We start from the raw sequence: 24463 nt of genomic DNA on the forward strand, positions 1-24463 counted from the left end.
GGTCATCCGGCCTTCACGGTTCGCCGCATCGTGGACTCCCGTCGACGAGGTCGCGGTTGGCAGTACCTCGTCGACTGGGAGGGCTACGGACTGGAGGATCGCCAGTGGGTTCCAGGCTCGTACATCCTCGATCCAGCCCTTATCGAGGAGTACGAGCGTTCCTGCCAATCAACCTCTTCCGGACCGCCAAGGGGCGGTCGTTGAGGCAGGGGTACTGTTGGGAGCTGGAGAAATTCCACCTTTCTCCAGCAGAGTCCGCCATGGATCCTCTGAGGGAGCCTCCTGCACAGCTGCAGCTCGTCAAGATCATCAGAGGATCCACTACTTAAGCTGTCTTCAGACCTTGCCTCAACGCCGCAGTGTTGTTCCAGTTGGTCAGCGCTTAAGCCTAGATCCTCAGAGTATTTCGATGACTTTTGAATCCAGCTTGGATTCTAATCCCTGTTTCTGTTTTCCAGGAAACCTGTGCCTCCTCTGTGAAAGCTCAGGAAGAGCTAACCTGCCGAGCCGACCCTCAGAGCCAAACCTGAAGATTCACAGAGAACCTCCAAGCAGCTCTGGACTAGAGCTGGAAAACCCAAAGCCAAGGTCTGTTCAAATTAGACGTGAGACGCTGAAGCAGCAAACGGACTCTGCTGATGAACTCTTCTCCAGAACCAACAGTGACTCTCCCAAAGCTAACCTCAAGAACCCTCAAGGTACAATCAGTAAACTTCAGGAAATCAAACCTCCGTTGACAACGCTAACTGAACTATCTCTCACGCAGACTCCGGTGAACCAGAATCCAGGCCCCGAACCTGAACCAGTATATTCTGTGTGTTTGTCCATAAATAAACTGTTAAACTTCCATCCTTGTGTCCGTCAGTGGTGATCTGCATTCTTGGGTCGCTTTTAGTGAACCCATCATGACAGCTACTTCTCTGAACTGGACCCAACATTCCATAAATATATCAAGATACCACTTTTTTTCTCTTGATTGCAAATATGCTCCCTTAAATTAGTATTACGATGTTAAAAAGACAGTGGTTGTCCAAAATAGGGATCTGCATTTTTTAAGGTCCAAAGAGCCATTTGTTCCCGTGTCCATCAAAATAATAGTCATTTAGAGCCGCAAATGTTACATAACATTTCAAACTTTAAATATGCTTTACAAAATCTGTTGCCATATATTTGTAGTTTTAGGTTTAGAAATTTGTAAAATGCATGGATTTTCCTTTATGAGATTTGGCTATTTGTGAAAAACAAAAAAACATAGTTGCCAAGGTAATGAAAAGAAAAATAGATCTAAAAACATATCGGTGGTTCTTCTATATTATTGTGTTGAGAAAACTCAGTTATACTTTGAAGAACCTGTTGACCTTTCAAAGAGGATGCATGTTATTATACCATATTAAAAAACAATGTTTGGTTCTTTAATTCTTAATTTAGCAACTATTAAGTGCCATTAGATGGTTAGGAGCTAGAGCCAGAGGTTGCCGACCCCTGTTCACTATCTAACATGGCTTCCACATTAGCAGAACATGGTGATAGTTAAAGGTATAAACCATTTATTAGCACTGCTAAAGGTTCGTAGCTCTGTAAACCAGGTCATCTAGTGAGCTGTTTATTTGTCAACACGAGTTTTTAGTGTTTCAACCCATCAAATGTTCTAAAAACTGTTATAATTGTTCACACTGATTTAAATCAAAATAGTTGACATGATACTAGAAAAGACCATGATTTACATGAATCCTCTACAGCAGGGGTCTTCAATGTTTGCCAAGGACCCCCAAACTGATGGTGAGATGGAGCGGGGACCCCCTAATTATATATATTGTATGAAATTGTGTTATATTAAACTGCCGCTATAGTCTCTCTATTACAGATGGAGTAATGTAATGAAAGTAGTTTTGCCCTGGGGTTATTAAAGTATTTCTGATTCTGTTTCCTCGTTGATGGGACAGGTGTTGTGAATGAAACGTTGCCCAGCTTGAAACAGCTCCTTCGTGTTGCTGAATGTGTGCATTGATCTTCTGCCTCCATTTATCTGTTTACTACAGTGTGTTGAATTCATATTAATGTGTATTTAAAGATATTTCAATTAGTGGAAAAAATTGCAGGGGAATATAAAAAAAAGTATAAACCGTCAAAACTTTCGTGACCCCAATGCAGTACCTCCGGGGACCCCCTTGGGGTTGCGCACCCCCTGTTGAAGACCTCTGCTCTACAGTACTGAGCTATCATGGCTTAGCACCATATGAAGGGTAATAAAGTGTGTTCACTGGACAACTGTGAAGTCATTCCTTTAATCATATAAGGCATAATATGGTCTTTGCAGATGGTAGTAATGGTTTGAACTTTGTCCGGGCATGGGTGATTCTAGAAAAGGGCCAATGGGGGCCAGTGCCCCTGTAGAGCTCGTCCTGGCCGTTACCAACTGGAAAGGACATAATAACTGATTGGTCCCCTTAACCCATTACTTATTTTTTTCTTTTTTAATAATGATATAAAACTTGAGGTGATTTTTATTTAAAAGAAGTAAACAGATATGTAATATTCCTGAATCGTGAATATACAGAAACATAATATTCAAAAGAACAGCTTTAGATAACTTATATTTTCCATTTAAGCTGGGCATACACTGTACAAGTTTTGGCCCTTTTTTGTGCCAGTTCTCCAGTCGTGCGAGAATTTGACGCCAAGTTTTAGCCTTATTGTGCGTCCTGCATTGTGTGGTATACAGGGGGTAACTAGAGGTTATTAGCTTGTCATGATCACCTCACAATCAGGAATCGTAAGGTCAGGAGAAAATTAAATATTTTTGAATTTCACTCAGCCCTCATAAGGTGTTCATGATTAAATCCTGGTGTTTAAGCAGAGATATGAGCGTCCAGAGCCTCAAGCACCTTGTATGTGCAAAGAAGGGAATTCCTCTTCTTCTTCCAGATTGACAAGTCTGACCAGCGCCATCTCTCGGCGGTGAGTCCAATGTGTGGTTTTTGGACATGCAGTTTGAGTAGTCAGATCGCATCAGAGCATCGGACTGCACAGTGTAAAAACATACATCGGGAGCAGTGAACTTTTAAACCCTGCGGTTTCGTCGTACAGTTTGAGTTGTGGCTGAGTACAATGATTGAAAATATTGTACAGTGTATACCCAGCCTTAAGGCTTCTAAAGAAGCTGTCAATACTTGACATTGGCAACTAATAACAAAGATGACGCAGGCACCGCGCAGTGAAGGAGGAGGTATGTGACCAACGGAGCAAAAAGCAGTGACCATCTGCCTGAGCGGTTAGTTGACTGAATTCACTATAAAGTCCCCTATATAGTCCCCGCTCTATATAGTGATTGAGGGAAGTAAGGGTTAGTGCGGACGTTCAGGCACAGTAAGCTTTTATGAGCTATATGAACAGCAACCTTTAAACAAAACATGCATTTTTTTTTAAGTGGAAAGGGTTGGACTGTGTAAAAAATTCACGAAAATCCTCCACAATACCTTTAAGTGTCTTACCACTTAGCATTTCAGACACTATGCAGACATCAGACTGCATTGGTAACTTATTTAAAGTTGAGTAGAACTATATATTTATTAATTTATTACTACAACAACTCTGCTGATGGTGTTGCATCGCTGGCCACACCCATCCTTAAATGGTCAACCAATGTGGTTGACACACTATCACCTTTTTGACTAGAAATACATATATTGCTTTATCAACACATTTTTTCAGTTGCCTGAAAAAAAATAAAGAAAGAAAGAATTTCAATTGCAACTACATAAAGTTTTAAACAACGACGTGGAGATGTCGCATCATTGATCTATATTTAGATTCCTGGTATTTGTGGCCCTACACCCTGGAGCCCCTCTGCTGAGTTTGCCTGACCTGTCCTGGTTGTTTTCCACAGCAATCCCAGTTACCAGTGGAGATTGTTGGCTTGTGAAAGGGCCAATTTAGTTGTGGGTGCTTCTGACTCTCTGGGCTAAAATGGATGGTTTGTGCTAGCAATCAACAGCAGAAGGTAACACAATAAAATAAACAAAAAAATGTCTTAGTCTGAGTAGAAGGGAAGAGGTGTGTGATAAAAAGAAAGGAATGGGAAGACTCTTACTGTAGATCCCGACCTCATATTATCCAGCAATGCCAGTGACTTTATGACCCAAGTGGAGTTAGGGGACTAGCCTATTCTGTTTGATTTCAGGCCCCCCAGGGCCAGGGGCGGAGTTAGATGGGGGGCCAGGGGTGGCCATGGCCACCCTCAGCCAATCATTGCTCACCCCTGTGGGGTTTTCTCCCTCTAATACAGACGGTGGCAGCAGCAATACTCTTGAGTGGAATATTCTGACTTATTTAACATTTAAATTTTTTATAAGTGAACAGTTACTTGATAACAAAAACACTTTGGTTAAATATGCACATCAATATAAAAAGATTAAAGATGGTAAATACAGAATATTTTATCTTTTCAGAATTAGATTTTGTCTTGTAGAGTAAAGAGAAAATTATTTTTCTGCAAGTCATCTATGAGTCTTCAATGAAATCCCAAATAAATAACTGCTTTAATAATAACTAATCCATTTAATGTAGATATATTCATACATGTGCATATAAATTTTATTCAGAACCTTTCATTTAGACACCATGGATGTTATAATATATGCGTCTATTTATTAGCAAAGGCTGTGGGAAGTATAGTTAGTCTTTATGTAGAAAATATGGATGTTGTGGTTGTTCATTTTCCGTTTGGAACAGTATAGATTGACCCTGAGATTCTGGCGCCTATCTACTTTTGCAATGGCGTAACGACACAACAATGGTCCCGTAAGCAACATTATCTGGGTGGGCCTCATATGAAGTACAACACTCTGGATTGCTCATAATTCCAAGTCGTAGTGTAAAAAATAAAACACTCGAATACATTGTTCTTTTAAGATCTTTATTGCAATTTGAAAGATATTATATGAACGTATTTTTTTACCAACCGTCTAATGAACTATACACAGTTATTAACATAGTAATAAATGTACCACTGTCTGCTTTGCTATCGGTGTCGTATTTAAACGGCTCACCATCATGTTGACATCTGGCAGGTCTTGGGATATAAATAAGGTCTGGTCATTCATGTTAAAATCCGGTGGGTTTAGAGAGGATTTTTTTGCACCAAGGGGGCCAACCAGGTGTCAGTGACGGGGCCCCTAAGAAGTTGGGGGCCCGTAAGCAAATGCAGTCTCTGCTTACCGATATTAAAGGTTGATTTATACTTCCAAACCAGGTCCTCTGCGTAGGTGTCGCAGTGAACAAAAAGCCGACCCTGCCCCCTCCGCAGGCACTCTGCTGCACGTCTACCAAATTGTAACTGACCGCAGACAGTGCTGCAGACAGGAGGCCGGCTTGTTTTGTTGTCATGACCGAAATTGCGGAAAACAACTCGTGAAGTTTGACCCGCTAGAAGAGCGAGGTGCACGAGAATGTCACGGTCTTGGTTCTGTTATGCTTTACTTTGCTCCATGTTTTCTAGTTTTATTGGTTTAATTCCTATTTCGTTGTATTTTCTGGACAAATTTTAGTTCTCAGGATTTTCTTTGTTATCCTCTGTTCCCCTCGTGTGTGTGTGTGTGTGTTCCTTTTCCCTTGGCTTCCTCGTTGCCTCCACTCACACCTGCTCCTTATCTGCTCGTTAGCCCTGCCTTTGTCTCAGTCAGCTATATGCTCTCCCTCTGCTGTCACTTCTTGTTGTTTCCTTGTCGTTGCTGGTTTCTCTAGGCTGTTTTCTTCCTACCTCGTCTCTCCTTGGCTCCACATGTTCAGTTTCCCCTGATGTCTCCATGGTTATGGTTTGCTTAACATTTTAAGTTGGATTTTTGGATTCCTGCCTTTGTTTACTGTTTTCTTCAATTAAACTGCAAGAAATCTCCTCGGCCTCTCTGCCTCTGCATTTGAGTCCTCAAACCTCAACCAATCCGTGACATGGGACCCTTTTTTAACTTGGCTCTCCGCTCTTTTTCTCCGTCAGGTCCCTCCGTCGTCTGACTAAAATTCCCCCCACTTCCTCATCACCTCGGCCATATCTAGACCCACAGCATATAGCGCAGACCACGATTTAATATTGAGCATAAATCAAAAATGTCTGCGTCAAGCTCACAGCGACACACAGCTGAAGGAGTATAACCAGCCCCTTATGCCATTGCACTTTTGGGCCACCCCTCAGTGTACATTTGTTATCGCCTGGCCACCCTTATAAAAATTTTCTGGCTACGCCCCTGCCTGGGGCCCCCAGTGCTTGTGGGGAGGAGACTTCTAAAGGAGGAAAAAGTTCAGTTACACCTGAGCTCGGCCCTAAATTTGAGACCCATGTTACTGTGAAGCGCATCCTTCGGAAAGTCCAGAGGGAAGCTTTTAGGATCTCCTCCCACCCTGCCCAGCCCAGCTGCCTGCACTTTGGCGTTGGTTCCCCTTTAAAAAAAGGCACGCCATGCTGCCATCACATGCTTCAGCATAAACAAAGTAGGATGTTGGCGGACTGCTTGTTGTTATGCAAAGCTCATTTGCTCCTCATATTTTAAAAGAAGCCTGGGAAGATCCTGTTTTTTTGTTGTGTTTTTTTTTTTCTGAGGATTTGTCGGAGGGGGGCTCAGCCCACCCAGTCTGGCAGCCAGTCGTGTTGCGCCGCCGCTGCGCTCTGCTGCTTGTTGTTCAGTAGCTGGTGCGCAAACTGAAAGCTTGGCGTTAATGCGCGGATTTAAAGCGACCTTCTGCGAAACGATAAAGGTTATGTTGGAGGAGTGGACGGGATAGCGTTACAGAGGAGAGACCACCACCAGCAGGAGCAGCAGGAGGAGCACGGAGGAGCAGGGAGCTCTGATCGGGGGGAAGGAGCGGAGAACTCACTCACTGGCTCCTTTCAGCTGAGGCTGTATGTAGTGGAAAGCTCGCTGATATCGCAGCTAATTCTCTCCATCGTGGATTTTCCAGTCGGATGAGGATTACCTTTTGGTTTGAATAGTTTTTTATCTTCATACACTCGAGAAGGAAGGAGAGGCTGTGGAGCCACACACACCAACCTGACGGTAAGGAGCGACTGCTTCCCATTACCTTCCCTCTTCTCGCTGTTTTATTTATTTGTTTTTATTTATCCATTTATTTATTATGAGTCTTTTTGCTTTTTTTGTATCTATTTCAACCAACCAACCTCATGGGATAAGGTAGAAACCAGGCAGGATGATGGAGGAGATTCCCTGGGAGGAGTGTTGCACAATTGGACCCCCTCCCACTTCCTAACGCCCTCTTTGGTGCCACTTCCAGAACCAGAACAAACAGGCCATAATAATAAAACTAAAACCTTGAAATATCACCATTTCACATAACTGTATGGGATCTCATTAACTCTCAGTGCAATGCTTTGAAAATCAAATGTTCAAGCCAATAGTTTTTATTGGAATCCAGGAGAAGACCTTATTACCTTTGTAACATTGAAAAAATATGGATATTTTGATGGCTAAAATTAATGTCGATTTAATAAAAATAAACTCCAATTTGCCCGAATATAATAAGAAAAACAAATGTGATTCTATAAGAAATTAATAAAAAAAACACATGGTGAAAGAAACACTTTTTTTTTTGGTACAACATTGGAGGCATTAATGCTGATACTGGCACTTACATTTACAATATAATTGTTAACTGGGCTTATTAAATTTTTAACTTTTCAATCAGCTTTCTTAACTTTTTTCTTGACTTAACTTTTTTCAACTGTAATATACCATACAAGGGTCTAATTGGTCAAATTCCAAAATAAGATGTACAGCCATGTAGATGTATCCTCGCTGAATTGCTGGATATTGATCTTGTGCTTCTAGACCTAACTGAGGGACAGTGGGATACTCCATTTGTAATGGGTATGCAAGTGATGGAAAACGGTAACTTGCCCTATAAAGGGTTAATTGATCCATGTTGTTTACCTGGAAGCCAGTGTGTCTGCATGTTGGGGAGGGGGTGGTTTGTGCATGGGTTGAACATGGACCTGGGAAAGCCTTGCAGAAGTATTAACACCCCTTTAACTTTTTTTATGGTTTATCACACAGCAACCATCAGAAATATATTTTATTGAGATTTTAAATAATGCACCGATGCAAAGTTGTGCATAACTGGTTTATCCTTGATTTCCTTAGGTCACACTCTAAAAAATATAAATCTAAATAAGAATTTTTTTTTTTAATAGGTACATTTTTCTCTTGAATTGGGCGCTTTGGTCAAGTCTACTTGACCAACACACACACACACACACACCTTATTTTAAGCGTTAAAGATGATCATTCCATTGGTAGATCATCTTATTTTCCTACTCAAATTGAGGTAAAAACTCTTATTTAAAGACATTTTTACTCATTTTCACAACATTTTTGTAGTGCAAGGCAGAATGTGTGGCTTTTGGCGAGTTTTAGCCTACTTGAAGCTGCCTGAAGGGTTCTAATGATGGGTTTTCTTCACTCCACAGGTTCTGTGGCTGTCAGGTATCTTAAGCTAGTGAAAATGTGATCTATATAAACTAAAATGTCATTTACTGGGGTATAAAAAAAAAAACAAAAAAAAAAACTTTCAAATGATAGAAAGATCCAGCGTTAAAATTTAGCCTACCACAGCAGTTAATAGCTGATATTATGGGGTTATTTAAGAGTAAAACGTAACCAGAATCTGGAAAATATATTTAATAAAAAAAGAATGGGCAAAAAAATCAAATATTCTGGCCATATTTTTTAATGTGCACATGCATATGTTTTAATCCCTCGTTTTATTTCCTCTAGTTTGTTCAATCTGTAACAATGTCAGGTTCTTTGTTTTGTGGCCAATAAAGCTGATTGATGAATGTTAAAGCTTTTTACTGGTTAGAATAGAAGCCATTTTACCAAATACTTGTTATATTTCTTTGTTTCAAGCAAATTATCCTGTCAAAGTTGAATGATTTCGAATAATTGGAAAAGCAGACCTTGGACAGGGTAATAAAGCATGGATCCAATTTGTTTTTTAAATAGTTGTTTGAAAACAAAACATCTTATTTTTTGTTTTTCAAAAAGAAGAAAATGATAAGCCTCAATTGTCAGAACTAAAGACAACAAACCATTGAATTGTCCATATATTTTCCATTATTATTCTGATTTCATAAGAACTGCCTTCAGGAAAAGCAAACAAAACTCTTTAGCTGCCTAGAAATGTCAAGTGGTGTTAATGTTTTGGCAATAGTCTTTATGATAGTGGCTTTTTTTGGGTCATGATGTGTTTACCTGCTGTGAATCGAGGAGCCTCTAACGAGCTATTGTGAACCCACTGAACAAAACCACCGTAACTGGGTGCTGATTTTGCTCTCTTTGCTCAGGTGGATGGAGAGGCTTCACAAATGCCAGAGCAATTAGCCCACATTGTAGTTTGTCTGCTCTGCCAGGGAGCTCGTATAAACGGGTTATGCTGTTATAAGACTTGACAGATAAACCTCCAGGGGGAATTGGCTGATCCTCTGCACTGAAAGCAGAAAGTGATGTATGGAGTTATTCCTGTTGATCACTTCATAGTTTTTTTTCTCTTAGGACTAGAACCAAGATATAGCCCAGGAGCTCTTTATAAGATCAGCCAAATCTAAATGGCACCACTACATCTGCTGGTATTCATCCTATTTAGTCCAATAAAAAGGCTTCTTTGCCATCTACTCAGAGTTACTTAGAAATCATTTAATTTCCTGTGAACGATGTTAAATATTATATGATTAGGATTGATTTGGACCATTTTGTCCTTGTTTTCATAGTACAAACTAGGCAGCAGCATCATATAGACATAATAACAAAGGTCTAGAATACCTCTAAAAGTTTGCTATCAGACTTTTATTCATTTAAAACACACCATGACGACAAAGTAATGGGCTGTAAATGAAATGCAAAAAGTCTATATTTCCAAATAAAGCATAATTAATCTTCTCTTGGCCTCTAGCTGTATTTAAATTGAGCTCCCAGAGAGGTTTAAAAGATACTGATTAGTTCTTTATTAGGGAGCATCCTGGGCATAAACCATGTTGTTTTTATTTCACCAAGAGTGTATTTTCATTTAGAGTATCACATTTATACCCTTCCTCTTTTAGTGCAGTAATATCAGATCAGATGCCTGTCTTCTTGAGAATGCCTCTTCTAATTGTCTCACTGTTGGCTTTTAGATTTTTTTTTTTCATTGTTTTTTTTCCATCAACCAGATTTGATGATGAACTGTGCCCTACAGCTTTTCATATTCTTGCATTTACTTCTGTGCTTTGACTCGGCTCTTTTAATCAGTGGTGTCAAAAGTACTCAGATTTGTTACTTAAGTAGAAGTATAGATACTGCAGTTTAAAAACACAATTCTTTGAGATAGGGCCAAGGATGAGGGAGGACTTGTTGGTCTCCATCTCCCGATACGCTCTCGCCTGTGTCCGACCTTTAAGACAGTTCAACATCCTTTTCTGAATCCGACATTGTTGACAATTCTAAATAGACAATTCACGTTTGCAGTTTGAAGAACACCTGCTTGCTTCTGATGATTTCCTTTAGCTAACCAATGAGTGTTTGCATTATATGACTCATCCAATTACACTAGTTTTCACTAGATGTGGATGGCACCAATTATCTGCATTGCATGGCGCACATGACGTGCGTGTAATAAATATTTATAAACATTAAACCAGTCACGTTACTTTAAACAGAATTTAACACTGAAATAAAATCAGGTATTTATGTATTCATGTTATACATTAAATTTATAAATAACAATAATAAAAAAAAATAGAAATTGCCAAAAATTGCATCCCATGCTATCTCAGAGGATTTGACACTGTGACTGTATTCCTGTATATCCATCAGTAGTTAAAGGACAAGGGTTAGCAAATGCAAATTCTGCCTGTAAAACAATAACAGCGTAATTGTCGCTGTCTGATCTGAAGCCTCATTTGGAGCTTTTAAACAGGCTTTTGAAAAACTTTGAAAATTTGCTGCTTGTAATATTATAGTTTTTTTTTTTTTTTGAATAAAAACCTAGCAGATGTGCATAATCAAAAAATAACAGATATACAGTTATAGAGCATTCAGTATTGTAGGAAAGCCCACAATGTTTCTGAATAAATACATTATTGTATGAGTAAATTATTGTATGAATACATCATTGTATGAGTACATTATTGTATGAGTACATTATTGTATGAATACATTATTGTATGAGTTAAGTTCTTTTCCGTTTGTCTTTTTCCTTGTAAGTATGAAATGTCCCATGCTCCTGAATGCACCATAGCTCTCTGATGCTCGTGAATGCATCACACTGGGCTGTGAACGCTGTGCTGTTGATTTTTCCGCTTAATACAAAGCTTTATAGAAAGTACAGATACTTGTGTGAAAATGTAAAGAGTAGAAGTCAGAAGTAGAAGGGAAAAAAAGCTATGGAGTAAAGTATAGATACCTAAAAAGTGTACTAGTAACGAAGTATTTGTACTTTGTTACTTCACACCTTTGGGTTTCATCCAGTCGATTCATTTTTGATCAGCTTGTATGTTTGTGGTTTTTGTCCTGTCAAACTTCTAGGATGTTTATCCAACTTCTTATCACATCTGATCAGCTTCCTTCTCCCTGCTAAGAAGAACTAGTATTTCCACAGCATGGTGTAATGATGTGTTGGTGATGCAGTTTGTTCCATTTTATTTTCAGCTGAACAGATCACCTTCTTCTATATTTACTCTATTTATCTGTCCCCTGCACTGATATTGTAAAGCTGTGCTGGTTTTCTTAGGTGCGTCATTTACCTTTCTCCTCCCATTTAATCTTATTGAACTGCATTGATGTTTTTGGTTGTATCAAAGTTCTTTAAATGTTTGTAGAATATGTATTGAACTTGTTTAGTAAAAGTATGGTTAGAACAATTCTGGGAAGAATGACCTACATCGTTTCCCCTCAATCTTTTTAGGTGATAAGGAAAGTGGCCCTTCAGTGGTTTGTCCACTCTAGTCAGAGGAAGTAGATATGTAGGTTTCAGTTAAAGGAGAAGTTTCTAAAAAAGCGTGAGTTTGTATTTCTATCCACATGGTTCACAAATAATGAGGATTCTAATCATAAACGGGAGTGGCTTTTTTTTTAATGCCAGGGTTCAGCATGGCAGTAAATGTGGGATAAACCAAAAAAGAAAAATATACTGGTTTATTAAAACAGATATGAGTTGTGGCTGATCTGAAGTCTTCTGGTTGACCAGTCTATGCCATCAGCAATGGCTTCAAGCAGATATTCAAACAGTTTTATCACAGAGAAGATGGTAAGAATTTTGTACCAGTAGAGATACAATGACTGTACGTATCCGAACCACATAAATCAGACTGTTTAATGACCAGAATTAGAGTAATAAAAGCCAAGGCCTCCAGTTAGCATGTTAAATGCTAAATATAACAGCGAAATTAGAAAAACACAAAATAAACATGAATCATTGAAATATTTTACTAAAAGAGTATAAAAGGAGAAAAAAAAATTAAAAGAATAACTTATTGAGATTGTAAATATATTTTCCAATGGTGTCCTGGCTAAGGCTGCAGATAAAACACCCCAGAAATTCCAAATGACAAATACAAAAAATATTATTAAAGTCAGAAAAATCATATGAATAAACATTAGAGCAGTTGCAGGAATGTGGTGATCTGTTTTCTCAGGCTTTTCAAAATAGAATAAAAAGTCTGAGAAATTTAGAATAATCCTTTTTAGGTTTATGGTGTGTTTACATCTTGCTCCGCTCCGTGGTCCACACAGCAGAACTCAGACCTAGCTATGGATTTAGTCTTGGTCTGCTTCTAGAAATACTCTGGAGTGGTTCACTTTAAAAGAGAGAACGAATCAGGGTCAATCAGGAACAACAACAGGAAACACGCCTCTTGGGCTCACCTAGCCACTCTGACAGTGAAAGTGAATGTGCTGAAGTCCTATCTGATGTACCGTCTTCTGCTAAGCAGCGCTGCTGCCTGCATGCAGGGGGAGGGCACATAGTCTCACAGTTTTTCAGCACCTCATACTAGCTGTCAAAGGTGGTGGTGGGTTAATGGTGTCTTTTTTTTTTTTTAAGCCACAGGCCTGGGCACCTTGCAGTTACAGAGCTACTCATAGGGCTATACAGGAAGGTATTCATTTGTTTTTGTTTTTTGCATACAAAAAAAGTCTATTATGGGTTGATACTTACACCTTTAAATCCAAAGAGGTTTTCCTAGCTTTAAGCCTAACTGTATGCTCTGTTGTGTGCCAAATGTAGCTCTCAGAGCTGACATACAGCAGTCCTGCAGGCACTGATCTGCCGGGCCCATCTCTGTTGTGGTTGAACATTAATCTTTCAGAGGTATTTTTTAACCGACTTATTCTTCACTACACGATGAATCTTTTGCGGATTTTCTCTTTGAGCCAACAGACCGCGCCCCATTTTACTGATATAAAGCAAGTGTCATAAAATTTAATGTGGAAGTTGTCTAATGACTCTTGTCTGGACCTGCTATTTCATAGCTATGCTGGACTAATAAGTGAGCCATAAAGGCAATCCAGAGCGAATTAGAAATGGATCTCTGCCAGCAGAACATTTCAAAGCTGAAATGAAAGATGAAATACCCATAAATTACAGGTGATTATGACTTATTGTTAAAAATAATGTAGAAACAACTGTATGTTTTAAGTCCTGGCTCTCTGTATTGACTAATAATCCTGCGCAATTATTTTGCATTTGGTGGTTTTAGTGCAACTGTCCAGATGATTATCTGCACAAAATCTGATTATGGATAATGAGGCAGTTGGGTGATGAATGGTACAGATGTAAAGTATTGTGCTAGTGTCTTTATTTAGCTTTTGTGTTATCTTTAATCTGCTTCCAGACAGACTTTCTTGCAGTTTTTTCAGAGATCTTTATCAACACATTTTTGTTTGTTACGAACAGCCGTTGGAATAGAGCAAGTTGTATAACAGTTCTTACAAGATTATAACAATATTTTATCTTACAGTTTTGATTTAAGTATAAGATTTTTTGCAAGCAGTTTTTAGATAATTTACTGGTTTGACCAACTGGGCTCCAAAAAGCTGCCCTTGAGGGGAGTGAAAAATCCTCTACCTCAATAGTCCTCAAAATATGGGGTCACATCAGATACTGACTGGTTTTCTCCCTCTTCCCAATAAAAAAAGAAAACTGTACCGTTTAGAGTGGCCTTTTATTGTGGGCAGTCTGTTGCACACCTGCGCACTAATCGGCATCTTGATATGGCATACCTGTGAGGTGGGATGGATTATCTCAGCAAAGAAGTAGTGCTCACTATCACAGATTTAGACTCATTTGTGAACAATAATTAAGGGAAATGGTTAGATTGTTAATGGGGAAAAAGTTTAGATCTTTAAGTTAATCTAATTAAAAAAGGGTGCAAAACCAAAAGTGTTGCATTTATATTTTTGTTGAGTGTAAATACACATAAATTCATGCACTATTATGTTGACAGACATACTTTATGCGATATTATGAGGGTGTTGGTTGTTTTTAACCCCTACGGTTGCCCAGTTTTGGGTATCGTATGACATTTTGTTGGTTTCTGGGCTTGATGCTGACATTACTAAAGGATGGGCTTGGGTTGGGACCTTCACGACTCATTTGGTCTGGTATCTAAAGAATGACACCTCATTTCCTCCTCGTTTGGGAGGGAGAAGTTAAGAAAGGAAACATTCTTTGTTCTGATGGGAATGAATATTTGTGATGGAGCAGGTAGGACAAAAATGCCCAGCGCAACTAGCTTTGAAAATATTAGTTTGATGCTAGAATGGGAAAAGGGTATATTTTTGTTGTTTTGCAGGGTGAATTAAAGAGAGCAGATGAAGGACTTTTTGCTTTTACAATCCCAGGATGGATATTTGAGTCCAGCAATCATTCTTCATCCAGTATAGATGTAACACTGAAAAATAGAGAATTTTTCAAATTGCTGCACTGGAAAAATAATCTAGAAATAAGTAAAAATGTCTGAAATTATGTGTATTTACCCTTAATTTAAGTAGGTAAATGAGATAGTTTGCCAATGGAATGAGTGCTGTTACTCTTAAAATAAGATAATTCGATAAAATGCATTTGAAAAAAGACAATTCAATTGTGTTTTATTTTAAATCTAAATAGTCTTGTTCTGTTGGCAAAATGTCTCTTTTATCTCGTCAATTCAAGAACAAATACACTTATTTTAAGAAAAAATGACTTGATCTAGATTTCCATTTTTTCCAGTGTGTGAAAAATGGGGTAAATAAAAGAAATAAAACCGAAAATTATATTAAAACACTTTGCATATATAAAAAAGAGCATTCCTTGGTCTAACAATTTTGAGAAAAAGCGAGTTAAAAGGAAAAAGAAAACCAAAAATGATTTAAAAACGGAAAGCTATGATGTCTGTATAATATATTAAGTCCACATGTTTCAAGGAGACACAATATAGAAAGTCTGTTGTTTGAGGGAGGATTGTTACTGTTGTTTCCGTCCCCCCGCTTCCATTGGTCAGCTTTTTCAGACATGTGTCACAGCGTCAACAGGTTTCACAGTAGACCACCTGCTTCTGTCTGAATATAATGATGTTAGTCTTCAGCACATCTACTTCATCCAAGGTGCTTTGGATCCGTAACAAAACAACAAAAACAAAACCAAGGTTTTTGCTTTTAATACAAACTGCTTTTTATTAATCCTTCGTTTTTTTTAAAGTAAAAATGATTCACTCTGCTTGTTGACATTTGCTTCTTTTAAACGTTATTCGTGCAGCTTTGTACCTGATATTCGTGCAGCTTTGTATCTGATATTTTCTAAACATTTTGTTGAAGGATAACCATGACAAAAAGGCTGAACACATGTCTTTGCCTGAAGGGTAAAGCAAAGACAATATTCAAAATGTTATCTTTAAACATACTGTTTCTGCAGCTCCTGTTTGATCATTTTTTATATCTTCTTGAAGATCTTTAGCTCTTATACTTATAAGGAGCAGCTCTTTTTCACCTATATTCATACCTCTATGACCCTTATTCAAATCGAAATCAGTTGAGTTGGGTGAATTGCTCACAGGGGCTTCTGCTTCTTTGCTGAAGTCTTGCAATCCTTTGCGGTGTTTAACTGATACTCCACCAAAGATTTATCAGCGTGATTATAGCCCAAAAATCAACAGAGTAGCAGTTAAAAGGCAAAATAAAATGTACACTTTGGGTGAAATATCAGCCTGTTTGCCCTTGAGGGACATTGCAGCTACTAGACGTAAAAAGCTGCAGAGCAGTTTTTGGAAAAATATAACTTTATGGGTTTTTTTTTGTTTTGTTTGTTTTTTCAGTAATTGATTCTTAAAATATAAGTCTCTACCTTTTTTTTATTTTTTATTTGCAACTTTAACAAAAAGCATATCTTATTTGCTTTCACCTTCATTTGCCCTTTAATTCTTTGTAACTCTTGGATCTTTCATACACCACAGTTATTTTCAAGTTTTTTATATATATGTGTGTTTACGGTACTTCTGTGTAGTAGATTTCTTCAGAAACTCCTTCTGATCATGAGCAGGACTATTGTCATGGTTGCCCGATTTCATTAAGAAAAGATTGTTTTTATTTATTTGTTCTCCTGGTGGATGCTTTTATCTAATTAGATCTGTCGAAGCAGTTTCACGGCTCCTGTTTTTACCTTCCGAGTGTTGGCAGCTGGCGTTTTGGTCAGGTTTTTAACAGGATGATACCGTACTTTAGCTGTATTTTTTAAATTAACCTTGCATGGCCTCTTTATTATTTAATCTCTGCCCTGATTGCTGATGTTGTGTTCATTGCTCCGGCAGGTCTAGGTGGCTTCTGACACTTTAATGCCTGTGATCAGGTTTAAATGTGTCGGTGAGGTAATCTGTGTTTGCTGGGCCAATGATCCTTCTCTAAAACCTTTGAATCGGGGCTGGTTGTGTCTTTATTTTTTTATTCTGCAAACATCCTTGCTTTCCTGGAGCAGAAGGGGGGAAAAATCCCTATCTTTTTTTGTTTGCTTAGGCTTTAATATCTACTTTATTTATTTTTGATAAATCTTTTTATTGAGAGGTCAGAGGTAGAAACTATAAAACGTTACTCAAAAACCACCCCCCTCCCATCCCTACTGGACCCAAAAATACAAACAATAATAGTAATAACAATGAAACAAAAGAACCCGTACCAACGGTACACTTCAGTTTTTGTTTGTTAAATGTAGTTAGGCATCAGATTAAACAAATTAAAACAGTAGGTGATTAAATAAATTAAGAATAGCTATATCTACATTCTAAGGTGTTCAAGGCCAACAAAGTGTGTCTTTGTGAATGCTCACACTTTTAAATTAAAACCATAGAATCTTTCAATTTATTGCAATGTTGGAGGGAGTATGATACAAAGGTTTCCCAAACAGATTGATGTTAGTCTGAGTGCCTTATAGCAAATTAGATTTTTTTTTTTCCAAGTGCAAAAATAGCTTTACATCTTTCAACCACTGAGCGACAGTAGGTGGCGCACTTGACTTCCAGTGAAGTAAAATCCACCTTCATGCAAGCAGAGAAACAAATGCCATAACGTTCTGTTATTTCTTAGTTAAATCTACTTCCTTGTTTGGTACCAAAATAATGCTATCATTGCACAGGGCCGTAAAGTCACTCCAAAGACTTTTGACAGTACATCAAATTTGTCAGACCAATGGCCTTTCAACATATGGCAAGATCAAAACATATAACTCAAATCTGCAACATTAATATGACGTCTGATACAATGCTGTCAATATTTGAGTATATGGAAGAGATCCTTACTTTACTCCAGTGCAAGAGATGCACAACCGTAAACGTAAAAAGAGTGCACAGTGGCACGTTTTGTGCAAGACTAAATCTCATTGAAAGTGTCTTCTGAGATTTTAGTTCCAAGTTCGTTCTCGCAATGATTTCTGATCTCGTCCAAGTTGACAATGTCCGTTTTCATGATGATTGCACAACGGTGTGTGGTAAAAACCTTTCAGAAAAGGCTTTAATATCTACTTATATACACTAAAACCCACTAAATGGACAATAAGGAGGGAAGGAGCCTCAAGCAACTTATAAAGGTTCTGATTTTTTTTTTATTTTTTATTATCTTATTTTCCAGCCTAGCGGCATACTGTGTAATTTTGCTTGACATGGAGTTTTGCGATTATAAAATAGTCATTCGGTTTTAAATAAGCCATGGTGGAATATCAAACATTTATCCAAAGATTTTTTTTTCAAGCAGATTTAAAGAAAAAATGATTTGAGGAAAGCATATGTCTACAGAGGCTGAGCAGCTGTGGGGAGCGCGGTGTACTTTGTCTCTATTAGCTGCTCTGACTGCTGGGAAATATGTTAATCAGAGTCGGTGAGAGACTAAAGTAAGACTCCTAGCTTTGAACTGATACTCCTTGCAAAATCGGTCTTGTCTGGGTGAAACATCCTGCGCCACTATGTTTAATCAGTTGCTCTAAAAAGGTGGATTGGCCATTTTTCAATAGAATTACCTACCTGTATCCATTACTCAAACTAATTTTAAGTCTAATTTTATGGATGCAACCCTCTAGCTGTCTTTCTTTGACTCAATTGTAGCTTTTGATTTATAGATTCTGTCAGTATCAGAACTTCAGAAGACTTAATGCAGTTTTTTCTTCTAACTGCATGGTTTTAAACTGTAAATATTGCTTTGTTGTTTATACAAAGTTGTGTGCCTGAAGGCTTGGTGTATACACCAGAGTTATTTGAATCTGATTTTCCATTGATGGTCTCAAACATAGGGATGAGCCTTTATGAGATTATCTTTGTATGGCTGTATTAAATTAAATGGCTTGGTTAATGGTGTTTATGTTGTTCACTTTTGGTTGCTTACAAAGATTTTTTTTCCTAAAAAGAAATGCCACATCCTGCTGAGTTTTTGTGATTTTAGTTTTTCACGCTTTGTTTTTGCTCATTTTGTTAGGAAATAAAGCCCTGCTGTGTATATTTTCCATAGAGAGACCACATGAATAAAGGTAAAACTGTGCCTGTGCAGAATTGGTAAACAGTCGAAAAAAATGGAGGCAAGCGAGTGTGGAACTCCTAGTGGAGTGGCCAAAATTATAGGGATGTCCCCATACAACTGTTCCATTTTTTTTTCTTTTACATATATATGATACTGATAATACATCTTTGAGAAAGCAATGACTGACACTGATATCAGACTGAATCATACCTCTTTAACTTATTTTGTGGTGTAGAATGTAAGAAAAGGTTTGAAGTTATGTTACTGAAACCGTGACCAATAGTTAACAATGGGTATGAGAAAGACCAATTGATGTAATATTAACAGAAGCAGTGTATTTTTATCAGCACGCCAATATGAACGATTTTAGATGATAAACTAACTTAACTATTAAGCCCTGAACATTCCGTCTCCAAATTTGAGTCGAGTCCGACAGAAAATTTTGGCGTTTAGTGCTTATAAAGAATGAACACAACTGACATGATTTTCCTGCAAGGGGGCTTGCGTTGCTTCGACTGAGGTTGACCTCAGGTCTTATTTAGTTCAGTAGCAATTCCATGGGTCTGACAGCAAAGGGACGCAGCTACAAAGTAAAACATGTCTGATTTGAGGGGAAAATACAAAGTAAAATCTGTCAATAGCAAGAGAAAGCAGGATGTTTTGGAGTTACACAGTGCGGCAGTGTAAATTCTCTGAAAGGTACGAAAAGGGAAAAATTATTTCCCTCCCTCTAATTGCAGTTAAATTAACTTCAAATGGAGTAACCTTCCTGTTAAACTTGCTTTTTATCCAATATTCACGCACACAAAAAATATACATACTTATATAGATTACATTACGTATGTCATAGTGCTCATGTTCTACATTTTTGCTTTAAATTTACAGGTAAATGTTGGGAAACTGCCATTTGAATATACAAGCCCTACATCGGATTTCATTAACAGTATGTGCTAAAATTAAAAGAGCAAAAAAAATGTAGTTGTTTAAAAGGTTCCTGGATTGTTGGGGCTGCCGCTCCATGATTGTGTCGAAGTGGGTGTGTGTTTACCCAAAAGCAGGGCTAAAACCCAGGACATCATGGTTTGTGTTCAGCTACTTTAGTTTGATCCTGTTTGCCTCTAATTTATTAGAGAAAATGGGCTGTCATGCTGACCTTTTCACGATGTCCTCTTCCTGTTGGGAGACAAAGTTTTCCATCTGTAGCACTCTTCTGCTCCCCAGTGACAGTCTCCGCCTGCAGTGACAACACCATTATATCCCTAATAAAACATAAACAATGGTCATTTCAGAGCCTCTAAATATCAGTAGCTGGTACAGAGAGGTCAGCCTGTTACTGCAGAGCAAGTCCTGAGGGCCGTTTCTATGGATGTGAGTACTAAAAGCAGACCAAGCAGGCAGCAGACTTGAATTTCTGGAGAATTCATTTTATGTCTTGGGTTACATGTAAAGTCTACGCTCTCTGATAGTCTCCTGTTCTTACTGACCCCTTTAATAAATAACTCCAAGTGAAAATGCTAAATCAGGAGAGGTAGGAATTTGGGAAAGTTCTGAAGGTATGCATGGATTCTAATACATGGAAGACGCAGTGAATAGCTTTGCCTCACGTCTGATGATGCTGTCACTCAGAGACATTGCTACATCCCCTTATATTGCAAATCTGCAATCATTTATGGCATATTTTAGTCTTTTTAATGAATAAATGTAGTGTGAAAATGGACAGCGTAAGGCAAAACGTAACATGCCACACTGATAGGGGGCAGTGCTGAGCACAGACTGCTAATAGGTTCTCCTCAGCAGTGCAAAAGGCAAGGAGGTTTTCACTGTTCAATTAATTAAATTTGATCTAACAAAAAAAAAAAAGAATATTTTTCAGGTTTTTATTTTTTGTTTTTATTTTTATGAACTGGATTTTTTTGGTTGCAGCAGAAATCTGTAAGTGCAATCCAAAGGAGCAGATTGACTTATGATTGAATGGGAAGCATAGACTGAAATAGAGCTGTATGATTATTTTGCAAATTGATTAATCTGTCGATTATTTTTTCCGATTAATCAACTAATAATCTGATAGCCAAAGGTTTCTTAAAAAATAAGTTTCTTACAAAAGAAACGAAAATATTTTTTTTCATCTTAATTGCAAAATGTTTATATATATATATATATATATATATATATATATATATATATATATATATATATATTATAATTTTTTTTTTACAATTTTGATATTTCTACTCTGTCAGCTTAAGGCATATTTTACAGTCTTTTACATATTAATCGATTAGTAAGTTGATGATCATTTCAAAAATAGATTAATATGATTAATTTTTTTTAGCCCTTGACTGAACATCACTAGAAAGGAGACTAAAACAAAATAAGATAAATACATTTTTTTCATTACTATATTGTGTGGTTTGAAATATATTAAAGCTCAATAAAAAGCTTTGCAAATGACTAAATGGTCCAATTAAGGTAAAGCTAAAATATTAAACTTTATTTAGGGTTCATATGTTTGTGACTCCAGAGGATTTGTTGTCTCACCAGTGGTGAACCTCATGCCATGTCACACAGGTGCAGTGTGGTAGCAGTCTATGGTGCAGGCCTTATAGAAGGCACGAACATCTATGACACGTGGCAGTTGGGGATAAAGGAATACCTGTGAGGCTGAGGCAGTGGGGATCAGATGCTGTTTTATTCCTTCTGTTTGGAAACATTACAGCATTGGACCAGGGGTAATAATCCTCGCTCAGTATCTGGGTGGAAGACACCATCCAGAGACAAACTGATGGTGTCTGCTGTAATGAGAAGGTAATGAAGTGTTTTGGTTGCAAAGCTGGAAAAGCTCGACCTCTGGCTCAGGACTGAGCATGTTTGTTACTAAATAAAATGTGCTTGAATGTGTGGCTGTTTTTCTCTTATCTTATTCATTTGGCGAGCTTAGTTGATGCTGTTCAGCAGAGATTTAATATGGCTTATATCTGCCTGAACATTGTTTTAAGATTCCTAACAGCTGATTCCTGCTGATGGACTCGGGTTGCCTTTCTGGTAAAGTTGGACAAAATAGAAAGGCAATGTTCCTTTTTGGCTTTCTCCTTTGTTTTCTGAGGCATTTTGAAGAACTGGCAGGCATCTCTGTATTTATTCAGCAGATGAGGAGGGATTTACACACAGAGATTGCTTACAATTTCTCCTGGAAATTGTGGAAAGTTTTCATAGTTTCAACAGTTTATTCCGCATCAACATCTTGTGAATTGCAGTGCTGCTTTTAGTAATGTGTTTAAAAAATACTTTTTTCTTCTGCTTTTTTGTAATACAGAAAAAATATATACACCCTTAGAGATTTATTCTAGCATTCGCTTTCAGTAACAATCAGATGTTTCAGATCATCAAACTAATTTTGATAAGAAAAAAGAGTAAATAAAAAATGTATTTTTTTCATGATGATTACATTATGATAGGATCCTGCTTCCTCTTTCAGCCCTAATCAAACAGCATTTATAATTTCAGCTGCTTATCCACATTCACTTTGGCTAAAGAGTCCTTACCAGTCTGATGTATTCAGATTCAGCCTGAGAAACTTTGCATAAATTGCTCCTATGGGGGGAGTTTCCAGTCTAAAACTACTACCCACCCAAAAGCCAGTACTTCATAACCTTATGCTCAAACACTGGGGTTATATATCAAGTCCACGAGAGAAAGGTCAAAAAGCCCAAAATAAAAATATGAAAACTAAGCAAAAGGATTTAGAGAGGCGTAGTCAAATCTAGATTTAAACCTAAAAAACATGGCGTTCCAGTCGGACCTTTAAAAAGCTGCTGCCATCCAAAGTTGATCAATTAAAGATCCTTTTACTAAGAGGAGTGCAGCAAAGTTCTCCAAAGTGATTGGATATAAATAATTTTCCTTTTTATTTTTTTTGCAAATGCTTAATGGTAGATGGAACAACCAGGTATTAAGTTCAGAGGCCATAGAAACAGGTTGGTTTGATAGCTTTTTCATTTTTATACATTTTGAACTAAAAGCAAAGGGAGAAGAAATGCTTAAAAAGGTACAAATAGTTTTCCATAGAAAAGTCTGTTTAATAAAATGGATTCCCACACAGTGAGGCAGTGAGGCCATGCTCTAACATCCAAACCACCCTGCTACTTTTGTTTCTATCTCTTCATATGTTATAAAGAAGCTGATTAGATCCGCTCCTGTGAAACTCTGACATATTGGTTGTTTGACGATGCACAGAGACAGGATCTCTCAGACTGCTGTCCCACAGCACTAAAGGATCAGCCTATACTTTTGAAATTGAATTTGAATTGATTCGATCTGTATATATTTAGGATCATGCAGCATGTATGTGCAGCTTTTCCCCCATTTATCATTATTATTTGATCTGTTTCTACTCTTGAAAAAGGTCTGGCGTTGGGAATAAGTGGCAAAGACGCTGATTCATTAATGGCAGGGTATGATTCTTTTAGCTTACATAACACTCTGCCGAAGGGAAAAAAGCTTTTTAAGCACCTCTGTGGCATGAATGAAAGGTAAATCAGAAGCAATCTACAGGCGGGATAGAATACGAAATGCAAATCTATGCCGTTATATTTTACAAGAAGAAAAAACATAAAAGTTTTGTGGTGCAACATGGCATACACATGAAGATAACTGAAACTATTGATACTGATTATGTAAGAATCATTAAATAGATATTACTGCAGTAATATGGGAAACGTATTTACTGGGAATAAGAGCATGTTAAGAAAAAATTACTAGAGCAGCAATTGGCGATCCATTTTCCGTCACGCTTAATCCCAGCTGGGGTCACGAAGGGTGCTGGTGCCTATCTCTAGCTGTCTATGGGCGAGAAACGGGATACACCCTGGACAGGTCACTAGTCCATCGCAGGGCAACATGGAGACAAACAAGACAAGACAATAACGCAACAACAAACAACCAACCATTCACGCACACACTCACAACTAAGGAGACTTTAGAGAAGCCAATTAACCTGACAGTCATGTTTTTGGACTGTGGGAGGAAGCTGGAGTACCTGGAGAGAACCCACACATGCACAGGGAGAACATGCAAACTTCATGTAGAAAGACCCCGGGCCGGGAATCGAACCTGAAACCTTCTTGCTGCAAGGCAGCAGTGCCACTACTGCACTGAGCAGCTAAACAATCATCTGAAACCCTATTCATAATCTATTTAAGTTTCCATTTTTTTTTCTAATTTTTGTTTATTAATCTATGTTTCTATATCTATTATTTAAGCCACTGCTGAAAATGTTGGTGATTAAAGAATCATACCTTTCTTAATGAGAATTGCATATGTGGAGTTTTATTAATAAGGAAGTGCCTACAAAGAAAAAAAATGAGGAAGCAGTTTTCATTTTGTTGTCTAAAACTGTGGTGAAACTATTGTCTTAGCAGCTTTTTTTATGCAAAAATGAAATATTATTTTAAATGACC

General features: G+C 37.8%; 1 protein-coding gene across 1 annotated transcript in view; it reads left to right on the top strand.

The window, feature by feature from the left end:
- The first annotated feature begins 6343 nt into the window (after window positions 1-6343).
- The window catches only part of LOC119784162 (bromo adjacent homology domain-containing 1 protein), a 53281-nt gene continuing 35161 nt past the window's right edge, over window positions 6344-24463 (top strand). Inside the window, exon 1 of the mRNA XM_038286095.1 lies at window positions 6344-7046. The gene's annotated coding sequence lies outside the window, so the exon portion shown is untranslated. The remainder of the gene's footprint in view (window positions 7047-24463) is intronic.

Source organism: Cyprinodon tularosa, unplaced genomic scaffold (assembly GCF_016077235.1).
Source record: "Cyprinodon tularosa strain WSP-4 unplaced genomic scaffold, ASM1607723v1 ctg22, whole genome shotgun sequence".
NCBI classification, from domain to species: Eukaryota; Metazoa; Chordata; class Actinopteri; order Cyprinodontiformes; family Cyprinodontidae; genus Cyprinodon; species Cyprinodon tularosa.